Source organism: Cololabis saira, chromosome 11 (genome assembly GCF_033807715.1).
Source record: "Cololabis saira isolate AMF1-May2022 chromosome 11, fColSai1.1, whole genome shotgun sequence".
Lineage (NCBI taxonomy): Eukaryota > Metazoa > Chordata > Actinopteri > Beloniformes > Belonidae > Cololabis > Cololabis saira.
In genome coordinates, this window is record NC_084597.1 from 11013529 (window position 1) to 11024547 (window position 11019).

Consider the following 11019-nt stretch of genomic DNA (forward strand, 5'->3'; position numbering starts at 1 on the left):
ATTAGGGGAAATTAGGGCAAGTCAAGGCAAATCAAGGCAAGTCAAGGCAAATCAAGGCAGGTCAAGGCAAATCAAGGCAGATCAAGGCAAGTCAAGGCACATTAGGGAACATTAGGGCAAATCAAGGCAAATTAGGGGAAATTAGGGCAAGTCAAGGCAAATCAAGGCAAGTCAAGGCAAATCAAGGCAATTCAAGGCAAATTAGGGAAAATCAGGGCAAGTCAAGGCAAATCAAGGCAAATTAGGGGAAATCAGGGCAAAGCAAGTCAAGGCAAGTCATGGCAAATCAAGGCCAGATGACATCTATTTTAAGTAAAATAAATTACACACACAATACAAAATAAAGATAACAGCTGGCACGGGCTAAAGAAAACGCGCATTTATACAGCTCTGAACTACACAGCACTGAGATCCTGTAATACCAGGACAGAGGATTTGCCTGCATCATTATTCAGATGAATATCATTTAAGACTTGGATAAGTACAGTCTCAGTGCTGTGGTGTGGCTGAAATCCAGAGTGAAATGCATTAAAGAGGTTGTTTTGCATCATAAAAGCATGGATTTGTTGGAAAACGACCTTTTCAATGATTTTCCCCAAAAATGGCAGATTTGATATTGGCCTATAGTTACTAAGTGTTGTAGCATCCATATTTGATTTCTTTAGAAGAGGTTTTATTACTGCAGTTTTCAAGGCCTGGGGAAACTGGCCTGTTTGAAGAGAAGTATTTATTATCTGCAATACATCCGGAGCTATGCAGTTAAAAACTGTTTAAAAAAAGTTTGAAGTCAGAATATCAAGACAACACGTTGTGGGCTTTAATTTTGAAACAGTTTCCGTTAGGGTTGTATAATCTAAGGAGCAGAACTGTCCCAGTTTTACTAGAGGATGGGAAGGCCAGAGTGTTATCATTCCTGAGCTAGAGCTGCAAATTGCTTGTTTTATCTGTAATATTTTGTTTGTGAAAAAGGCAGCAAAGTCATTACAGGCCTTTTTAGACAGCAGTTCAGGGGGAATTGAGGCTGTGGGGTTTGTCAGTCTGTCTACCACAGAAAACAGTGTCCAAGCATTATTACCGTTTCTATCGATAATCTCTGAAAAATACGATTGCCTTGCATTCTTCAGTTTCTGGTTATAGTTGCGAAGACTCTCTTTATAAATGTTGTAATATACCTGAAGTTTGTTTTTGCGCCAACTGCATTCTGCTTGTCTACATATCCTTTTCTGTGCTTTAACCAGTGTGGCGTTTCTCCAGGGTGACTTTTTCCTCCCGGACAGAACTTTGGTCTTAATTGGGGCGATAGAATCAATAACTGTCATAACATTGGAACTGAAACTGTTAACAAGGTCATCAACTAGAACTGAGGGAAGGGTTGGTGATGGTGTAAAACCCTGGGTGAATAATGCACAGGTGTTATCATTTATATAACGCTTTCTGATTATCTCTGCTTCACCTTTCATAGGATTGGCAACAGTGGTCATTTTAAACAAAACACAGTAGTGATCAGACAGAGCAACATCGTTCACCACAACCTCTGAGATATTAATACCTTTGGAAATAATTAAATCTAGAACATGTCCTCGGTTATGCGTTGAATCTTTGACATGCTGGGAAAGCCCAAAATTATCCAGAATATTTAGTTCCTTAGCACATCCATCTTTGGGATTATCAACATGAATGTTAAAATCACCCACCAAAACAACACAATCAAAATCCATGCACATAATTGACAGTAGTTTGGCAAACTCATCAAAAAACCTTGCATCATATTTGGGGGGTCTGTAGATGGTCACTAAGATTGCTCGACAGGGAGATTTTAACTGAATGGCAACATATTCAAAGGAATCAAATTGACCATAAGACATTTTCTTACATTGGAAGCTGTCCTTGAATAGAGTGGCAACTCCGCCTCCTCTTCTAAGATTCTTGCTTCACTAAAGAAACTAAAATTCTGGGCTGTTGACTCAATAAGAACTGCTGCACTATTATCCTGACTTAACCAAGTTTCAGTTAAAAACATAAAATCAAGGTTGTGCTTGTTTATAAAATAATTGATTAAGAAACATTTGCCAACCAGAGGCCTGATATTTAAAAGGGCTATGAGGGCGGTGAGTTTTGGTTGACCGCTGTTTCCGGGGTGGTGGTTTGGGAGGGGTTGGGTGATGTGGGGGGGTTAAACAAAGGATTTTGGCATGGTGTTAGTTGTAATCCAATATTCACCAAGTTTTTCATCCTGTCAGAAAATTCCAGAAGTGGGGAGTCCTGACTGCCTGGAGAGAGAAAGCTGGGTGGGCTCTGGGGGGGTGAGGGTTTGGTGTCTCCTGTTGAGGCTTGGTGAGACTCCCCCTGTTGGAGTGAGGATAAGGATGATGATGATGATGACCCTGCAGTTTCTCTCTGACTTTGTTCTCCTTGTTCAGTCCTTATCTCAGCGTTCTCAACACAGCGACTTATCAGTAAACCCATTCAATAACTAGTCATCTATTTGTCTAACCTGTAAACTCTCTGTCAACTCTTTTTAAAGGTTTTTAATGCCATTGGTTACTAAGCTGGTAAATACCTCATTGTCTTCTGGTGTTTTCCCCAGCTCCTTTAAACATACCTTTGTGGAACCACTTCTCAAAAAATCTATCCTGGATCCCACTGATCCTAGTAGTTTTAGGCTCATATCAAAGATCCCATCCTGTCTAAAGTCATAGAGGAAGTGGTTGCTGAACAATTTACTACCTTTTTGGAGAAGTGCAACATTTTTGACTCTTTTCAGTCTGGTTTTCCGCAAGCATTACGCTACAGAAACTGCCCTGCTCAAGGTATCTAGTGACATTATGATGTCTGCAGACTGGGAAATGCACTGTTCTGATCCTGTTGGATCTCTCCTCTGCATTTGACACTGTCGATCATGAAATCTTGTTAACAAGACTGAGGGATTTGATTGGAATGTTAGGACCTGTTCTATCGTGGTTCATTTCCTATCTTTCAGGTAGAAGCTTTGGTGTTTCAGCAAACCAGTTCCTGTCTGACTCTACTGATTTGCCGTGCGGAGTACCTCAGGGTTCTATTTTGAGCCCACGTTTGTTTCTATTATATGTTCTCCCGTTGGATAAGAAAATCCAGGAGATTGCTGATGTTTCGTACCATTTATTTTCAGACCATATCCAGCTGTACTGCTCTTTTAAGGCCTCTAAGATTCAGTGATTGAACACCTTGATGGAGGGCCTTGTACAGATAAAACAGTGGCTCTGAACAAATTCCCTGCAGTTGAACTGAAGTTAAGTTGATAAGATAACACTGAAGTTGGCCCTGATGATGTCATTCTAGCTATCAGCCAGTTTTTAGGTGATTTGAGTGTCTCATTTAAGTGAAGCCTAAGGAAACTTGGTGTTGTCTTTGACAAAGAAATGTCATTAAATCACCACTCCAACCAGTTGACGAGGAACTGTTTTTACCAGTTGAGGAATATTTCCAAACTAAGAGCAGTTGTTTCTAAAAATGATCTTGAGCTAATTATCAGATGTGTCAAAAGTATCACATTCATTACTCAGGTAGAAGTATAGATACTAGAGTTTAAAAATACTCCTGTAGAAGTTGAAGTATCAACTCAAGTTTTTTACTCAAGTAAAAGTATAAAAGTACTGGTTTCAAAACGACTTAAAGTATAAAAGTAAAAGTAATGTAAGGGGGAAAAAAGCCATTAAGGACAAAAGCCATTGAAAAGGAATGCATCTTAGTATAATGCAAATATATTAAAGAACCATATATGTGTACTATTGAGCATTAACATGTGTTTCAGAGAGCAGAAGATATGATGACTAGTTGCCTATAAGTATTGTAATAGTGCAAAAAGTCAAACTTCAGAGGCATGTTATCATTTATCCTAACCTTTATTGGAATGTACATCCAAGTTTAGTTGCAGGAATCTGAGGGAACGGATGTAAGAACAAAACTGGACAAGAACATCTGAAACAACCACAACCAAATTCACTCTATCCGGATGGAGCAATTTAACTGGATAGTTTTTTTTTAAAGGCCGAGATGAAATACAGTAACGAGGCTGTTTTTAAAATGTAAGGAGTAAAAAGTACAGATAATTGCGTGAAAATGTAAGGAGTAAAAGTAAAAAGTCATCTGAAAAATAATTACTCCAGTGAAGTAAAGATAACCAAAATTTCTACTTAAGTAAGGTAACAAAGTATTTGTACTTCGTTACTTGACACCTCTGCATATTATTCATGCTTTTGTGTCATCTCATTTGGACGACTGCAACAGTTTGTTTTCTTGCTTAAACAAGAAAGAACTGTCTCGTCTTCATTTAGTCCAAAACTCTGCAGCAAGGCTGCTGACCTGCTCTGAAAGAAGGACTCACACCACCCCAATTTTAAAAACTCTTCACTGGCTCCCTGTCCCTTTTCGTTTTAACTTTAAAATCCTGGTGCTGACTTTTAGAGCTCTGCTTGGTCAGGTGACCAGAGCTTACTCATGGTCCCTCGTACCCGCTTTAAGAGGCGAGGAGATCGCTGCTTCCAGGCCGTAGAGGCTCTGGACTGTCTCTACAGTATGTTCTCTGGACTCCATCAATGCTTTTAAGAACAAACTTAAAACCCACCTGTTTCTCCAAGATTTTAGACATTAGTAGTAAGAGGGTTGTTTTATGACCACCATGTTGATTTTATGTTCTTTTATTCTAGGAGATTTTTATCTGTATCATTGTTTCTATTGTATTTTTAAATTTATAGTAGTGTGTCTATTCTTTGTGAAGCACCTTGTGACATTCCCTTGTCTGTGAAAGGTTCTATAGAAATAAAGTTTACTTACTTACTTACTTACTTACTTACTTACTTACTTACTTACTTACTTACTTACTTACTTACTTTAGAAACAGACATTGTCAACAAAAGTGCTCAAAGTATTTACATTAAGAGTAGTATAAAAGAACAGAATTCATTGATAAACAGGTAAAACATATAGATGTAGCATTTAAATACCGTTGCAGATTCATCTGGCTGTGTAAAGTCTGTTGCTAAGTTTCTTTTTCATTTTTTTCCCTCAAATTTCTTCTTTTTAGAATATAGTGGATTTTCAACATCTGAGCTATGGACTCAAAGATACAGATACAGATTTTATCATACACAGGGAGGCAAATCTCTAAATTTCTCATTGCAAATCTTTTTAAAACGAAGTATAAACCAGATCTAGACTGTAGATCTATGCAATTATAATTCTGCTGTCATGGGCAACAGCTGTGTAAATATGACCTTTTAAGATTAATTATCAGAATGTGCCTTCATTAAAGCCACTGATGTGCATTTGCATAAATCTAATCAGTGTTTTATTTGACATCTTGATATAAATGTGTGGAAATTTGGAAGAGGAAACTTCAATAGCCTGCGGGACTTTGGACTGGTTTTATATTTCATAACCTGATGGGAAAACATTAGGTAGATGTTAGCTGTCCTTCAGTGAGAAGTAGTGTAGAGCAATCCCCAGCTCTGTCACGAGTTAAAGTGTTGCCAGACAGGACACTGAGCCCAACACTGCAGACTGCTCACCCTCAAAGGCAGTGGTCTTCATTCCCGGTCCTCGACAGCCACTGTCCTGCATGTCTTAGACCAGGGGTGTCAAACTCATTTTGCTTGGCGGGCGGGATTTGACCAATTTTTTTCTCGCGGGCCGCACGCTCAAAATAACAAAAACGGTGCAATTTTTTTTTTTTTCAAATTCTTTTTTTTTTACTATTGTTATCTAATCAAATATCAGTTTACCGGTAGTTCATTTTAAAGGAAATATGCACTTTGTTTACACTCTAATTATGTAAAACATATTTCTTCAGGATCTTTTCTTGAAATTTCTAATTTTTTTTCAAATTATGTAAGATACTTTTAATATCATTTTACAAAGATAAACAGAAACAAGTATGTTTTTTTTATATTTCGTTTTTTTATAGGAAATTTAATTAAAAGCAAAATCTTTCTTATTACATCCAATAGTGTTTCTTTGTGATTTAGAGATTTTTCCAGTACAATTAAGTGTATTTATTTTTAAAAATTGGCGCGGATATTTACGCCAGTGTGCTGAAAAAGTCAGCACTTCTTTTTTAACTGTTTTACTTTGTCACTATCCTCGTATTCAAAACTGAAATTCTCCGAATAAATATCTTCTATCATCTTTTTTAGCAGTGATATTTTTCCTGCGAAAATATATAATAGTAGTCAGTTAATAAAAATAAACGACCGTCTACAAAGAAATAAAATCAGCAAATGCATTCTAGAAAACTAAAAAAAATGTCAAACTGCTCTCTTTGTGGAATAACGATGGATTTGTAGAAGAAATATATTATCGGATATGCTGCAATTCATGGCAATTATTCATGCCTTCCTTTTTAGTAAATTAACATTTCGTTTTTTTGCCTTGGAAACTTCTCGCGGGCCGCATGAAAATCCCTCTCGGGCCTCACATTTGACACCCCTGTCTTAGACACTCTGATACAAATGCCTGTGTCACCAACAGAGCTGTGCAGACCTTGATAACACGTTGGTGATGACCATTAATCATAATCAGGTGTGTTGAAGCAGGGAAACCTTGCAGGACAGTGGCCCTGGAGGACCAGGAATGAAGACCACTGCTCTAAGGGCCCACGAGACCAGAGAGATGGGGATGTTTTTGTCAGGAAGTGCACATATGACAAATCAATACGCAGAACACAATGTCCTACCAAAAAATAAAGCCAAAAGAGTTAGTTTGCTTATATTCTTCGTCAAAAAGAAAATATTGTAAGTCTTACACTGTACTAACAGCACTGCCATTGCTGAGGACATGTGTAATGTAATCTGTCAACACTAGGTGGCAGACTATGTGTGGGAAATATGCCTGAGCCATCTTTCTTTTACTTCTCTTTCTTAACCTATATTAACTACAGTAAATCTTTTTATCTGTCCTATGTACTTTGCTGTGATGGAAAATCAAAACTGCACTAACTCTTTTAAGACCACATCCAAACATTGGATAAATTGGAAAGGAAAATTAGCTCTTTAATGTTAACTTTACACCACCATTATCACTCACAATGTGAGAGTGGGCTACTTGTTGTCAAATGTTATACCGCAGGAGCTTTTTCATAGGCAGAGGGATATGACTGATGAATGACTTAAAAAAAACAAAAAACTTTTCCAACTGTTTCCATTTCATTTACTTTTCTGAACTCTCTTCATGTGCTCCAAAATAGTTTAAGTGTAGAAGTGGGAAAAGCTTGCTTTTTAGTAGGTTATTTTTCTGTATAACAAACAAGTTCTGGCTATGATTGCAACTTTTTTTTATTTTATGTACCTGCTTCAACCCCACTCAGGGTGGAGTAGTATAGAACTGAACGGAATAGAATAGAACAGAATTGAAAGAATAGAATACAATACAATACAATACAATGGAATAGAATAGAATAGAATAGAACAGGGCAGAATAGAATAGAATCGAATGGAATAGAATACAATACAATAGAACTGAATAGAATAGAATAAAATAGAACAGAGTAGAAGGAATAGAATAGAATAGAATGGAATTGAATAGAATACAATACAATACAATAGAATACAATAGAATGGAATATGTTTATCCCTTTCACCACAGCACTCTAGTACACAAATTACAAAGATAAAGATTAAATAGAACAAGAGTCAAAAAATAAAATGACCCACATTTTTTACTATAAAATAAAGATAAAGATTAAAATAAAGATGCAGTATATTCCAGCTGTCGTTGGTAAGACGCCCTGGAGACATCGCCTGTCCGGTAACGAGGCCACATGGAGACAAAAAAGGCAAGTAAGATAAATGACCATGCATGCGCACTTTTACGGACAATTTAAAATCATCAGTAAACGTAACATGCATGTTTTCTTTAGACTGTGAGAGTTATAAACCAGAAAACCCCAAGAAAATCCATACGGGCACCGGGAGAATAAGTCCACACAGGAAGGTGTCACTCGGGAGCCGTTGTGGGGCAACCGTTCTCTAAAACACAGCTTTTAAAGTCATTCAGCATTTAGTACAACACCCTCCCCAAAACATCTAAGTGAATTCACATACCATTAGGAGTTACATTGAAAGTCCCTCTTTAACTGATGAACGAACGGTAGAATGAATTTATTTGGAATAATAATATTATTTTACATTAGTCATAAAAATGACTGTACTCTTTTCTCTTAGTTTACAAAGTACAGTACATGAGCTATTACTTCAGTATTTTTGAATCACTTAATGTTTCCCAGTGTTGAATGCAGGGGCGAAAATCCCGTTTCATAGTTGGGGGGGACAATAAACAGTAACATTTTAGAGAATAAATCCAGGGGGGGACAAGGAATAAAAGTTTTAGCATTCCTTTAATACAGCATTTTGACATTTTCATCTCTATCTCACAAACAGGCAGAAGACCTTTCTTAGAGTAATACAAAACAATGGTATTAGGTGGAAGGTGGCAATAATACAGCACATCTGACATAATACACTGCAAAAACCCACAATCTTAACAAGAATATTTGTCTTATTTCTAGTTAAAATGTCTCATTTTTAGTTAAAAAAAATCTCATTACACTTAAAACAAGACTCATCACTGGACAAAAACAACAATTTTCACCTGTTTCAAGTAGATTTTCACTTAAAATAAGTAGAAAAATCTGCCAGTGGAACAAGATTGTTTTGCTTATAAGATAAATCTTGTTTCACTGGCAGATTTTTCTACTTATTTCAAGTGAAAATTTACTTGAAACAGGTGAAAATTGTCAAATAAGTTATTTTTCTGGTGATGACTCTTGTTTTAAGTGTAATGAGATTTTACTGTTTATTATTATTTTCGATTTCGGTTTCGGCCACAAATTTTCATTTTGGTGCATCACTACTAAATACTACTGCATTGTTCCAAAATTATTAATTCTGTCTCAAATTATTCTAGGGGGGGACAGCTTTACTAATGGGGGGGACTTGTCCCCCCTGCCCCCCCCGGGATTTTCACCCCTGGTTGAATGTGATTCTCCTCTTTCATTGCTGCTCTGAGCAGTTAAAGAGCCCCATGAAACACAGCTTTACTTGTCTGTTTTTGCAGTGAGCTAAAGGCTTTGTTCCCTCCATTAAAAAAAAAAAGGTGAGCTTTTTCTGATTACATTTTCAACACCTTAAAGACTGAGTGAGCCTGGTTTATCAAACCCACATCTGGCAAGATGTGGGTACGTGCAAAGGAAATTTAAATTTGCAAGCAGTAGGTGTAGATTTCTAGGCTAAGACGGAATATAAACCTGGAAAAATGAAATGAGTCACGCCAAGAAAAAAGCACTTGATTCTTGTTTCTGAAAACAATAAAAGCTTCCATCAGAAGAAAAAACATTTTTAAGAAGATTGATTGATAAAGCTAACTTTGGCTTGCTTTTTTCTGTTGATTAAAGGAGATATAGCTCAAGTTTGACTACGCAGTGAAAAGTAAAGTAAACATTTAAATCTTTGGCCTGCTAGTCCAACTTTGATCAAATATTAGTTTCATTTTTAGATTCAACTTTGGACAGCCATAAGTCAAAATAGTCTATAACGGCTCAACTATAAGCGCACACGAGCACACTCAAGCTAACCAGGGCCACAATTGGTGTAAGAAGAGCAGCTTCGTGAGGTAATCGTTTGACGATCATATCCAGCAACAACAGGAGGATTGAATCGAGATGAGGAGTTTGAAGCTTTTGATCCACGTGAAATTAGGTCATTGCAGCAACTCGGGTTCTGAAAACTATTATGTCAGGAAACAGACAGCAGACTCAAAATGAATAGCAGAAGCAGTTAAAACATATGCACATGTGGTATTATCTGTGAATGAAAAACAGAAATAGTCTACAGAGATGTGATGTATGCTGCTGCTAATATGGGAGGAAGGTCTTTTCCACGTGTTTCTACCTGTTTAAACCAAAAACAGCATATTTACATAAAGGATGGTCTAATACCGGGGTCGGCAACCCACGGCTCTAGAGCCGCATGCAGCTCTTTAGCGCCACCCTAGTGGCTCCTGTAGCTTTTTCAAAAATGTTTGACCTTTTTTTAAAAAAAAAATTCTTCTTTTTTTCTTTTCTTTTTTTTCCTTTTTTCTTCTTTTTTCCTTTTCTTTTCTTTTTTTCCTTTTTTCTTATTTTTTCCTCTTTTTTCCTTTTTTTCTCTTTTTTTTCTTTTTTTTTCTATTTTTTCTTCCTGTTTCCTTTCCTTTTTAATCTTAAGATTTCGACTTTTTTCACGAAATTTTGACTTTTTTCTCGACATTTCGACTTTTTTCTCAAAATTTCGACATTTTCTCGACATTTCGACTTTATTCACGAAATTGACCTTTTTCTCGACATTTTGACTTGTTTATCAAAATTGTACTTCAACATTAATCTCGACATTTCAACTTTTTTTTCGACATTTCAACTTTTTTCCCGACATTTAGACTTTTTTCTCAAAGTGCATAATGGGAAAAAAAACTCTTCTCCCAGTTATATTTTTTTTTCTTTTTTTCTTTTCTTTTTTTTCCTTTTTTCTTCTTTTTTCCTCTTTTTTCCTTTTTTTCTTTTCTTTTTTTTCCTTTTTTCTTCTTTTTTCCTCTTTTTTCCTTTTTTCTCCTTTTTTTTTTTCTTCTATTTTTTCTTCCTGTTTCCTTTCCTTTTTAATCTCAAGATTTCGACTTTTTTCACGAAATTTTGACTTTTTTCTCGACATTTCGACTTTTTTCTCAAAATTTCGACTTTTTCTCGACATTTCGACTTTATTCGCGAAATTGACTTTTTTCTCGACATTTTGACTTGTTTATCAAAATTGTACTTCAACATTAATCTCGACATTTCAACTTTTTTTTCGACATTTAGACTTTTTTCTCAAAGTGCATAATGGAAAAAAAAAATCTTCCCCCAGTTATAACTAATATAGATATATGCAGCATGTGTTGCCTTCATTCTAAGGTTTATACAAGACTTTTCATTTTTTGCGGCTCCAGACATATTTGTTTTTTGTGTTTTTGGCTAAGCCA